This window comes from Cervus canadensis, chromosome 2 (genome assembly GCF_019320065.1).
Source record: "Cervus canadensis isolate Bull #8, Minnesota chromosome 2, ASM1932006v1, whole genome shotgun sequence".
Classification (NCBI taxonomy): domain Eukaryota; kingdom Metazoa; phylum Chordata; class Mammalia; order Artiodactyla; family Cervidae; genus Cervus; species Cervus canadensis.
In genome coordinates, this window is record NC_057387.1 from 73133723 (window position 1) to 73135510 (window position 1788).

The window sequence follows — 1788 nt, forward strand, 5'->3', positions numbered from 1 at the left end:
TGTTTGTTTGTTTGTTTGTTTTAATATAGCGTTCTGTAGATAACAATTCAGCTCAGTCATGTCCAACTCTTTGTGACCCCATGAACTGCAGCACACCAGGCCTCCCTGTCCATCACCAACTTCCGGAGTCCACCCAAACCCATGTCCATCGAGTCGGTGATGCCATCCAACCATCTGATCCTCTGTGGTCCCCTTCTCCTCCTGCCCTCAATCTTTCCCAGCATCAGGGTCTTTTCAAATGAGTCAGCTCTCTGCATCAGGTGGCCAAAGTATTGGAGTTTCAGCTTCAACATCAGTCCTTCCAATGAACACCCAGGACTGATCTCCTTTAGGATGGACTGCTTGGATCTCCTTGCAGTCCAAGGGGCTCTCAAGAGTCTTCTCCAACACCACAGTTCAAAAGCATCAATTCTTCAGCACTCAGCTTTTTCTATAGTCCCAACTCTCACATCTGTACATGACCACTGGAAAAACCATAGCCTTGACTAGACAGACATTTGTTGACAAAGTAATGTCTCTGCTTTTTAATATGCTGTCTAGGTTGGTCATAACCTTCCTTCCAAGGAGTAAGTGTCTTTTAATTTCATGGCTGCAATCACCATTTGCAGTGATTTTTGAGCCCAGAAAAATAAAGACAGCCACTGTTTCCACTGTTTCCCCATCTATTTGCCATGAAGTGATGGGAACGGATGCCATGATCTTAGTTTTCTGAGTGTTGAGCTTTAAGCCAACTTTTTCACACTCCTCTTTCACTCTCATCAAGAGGCTCTTCAGTTCTTCACTTTCTGCCATAAGGGGGACGTCATCGGCATATCTGAGGTTATTGATATTTCTCCTGGCAATCTTGATCCCAGCTTGTGCATCTTCCATCCCAGCGTTTCTCATGATGTACTCGGCATATAAGTTAAATAAGCAGGGTGACAATATACAGCCTTGACTTACACCTTTTCCTATTTGGAACCAGTCTGTTGTTCCATGTCCAGTTCTAACTTTTGCTTCCTGACCTGCATACAGGTTTCTCAAGAGGCAGGTCAGGTGGTCTGGTATTCCAATCTCTTTCAGAATTTTCCACAGTTTATTGTGATCCACACAGTCAAAGGCTTTGGCATAGTCAATAAAGCAGAATAGATGTTTTTCTGGAACTCTCTTTTTTGATGATCCAGCAGATGATGGCAATTTGATCTCTGGTTCCTCTGCCTTTTCTAGAAGCAGCTTGAACATCTGGAAGTTCATGGTTCACATATTGCTGAAACCTGGCTTGGAGAATTTTAAGCATTACTTTACTAGCGTGTGAAATGAGTGCAATTGTGCGATAGTTTGAGCATTCTTTGGGATTGCCTTTCCTAGTGATTGGAATGAAAACTGACCTTTTCCAGTCCTGTTGCCACTGCTGAGTTTTGATATCAATTAAATTTGACTGGTTTATTGTATAATTTAGGACCTCTGTTGCCTTATTGATTTTTCTGGGTGATTTCAGTGGGGTGTTAAAGTCTCCTGCTACTATTGTGTTCCTGTCGATTTCTTCCTTTATATTTGTTAGTATTTGTTTTATATATTTAGGTGTTCCTGATTGGGTGCATATATGTTAACAAGTGTGATATTCTTTTCTTGTACTGATCTCTTATCATTATATAATATCCATCTTTGTCTTTAGGAACTTTAAGTCTATTTTGTCTGATATGAGTATTGCTATTGTCATTTTCTTGTCAGTCCCATCTGTAGGAAGTATCTTTTTTCATTCCCTCACTTTTAGTCTGTGTTTTTTGCTTTGAAGTGAGTCTCTTTGGA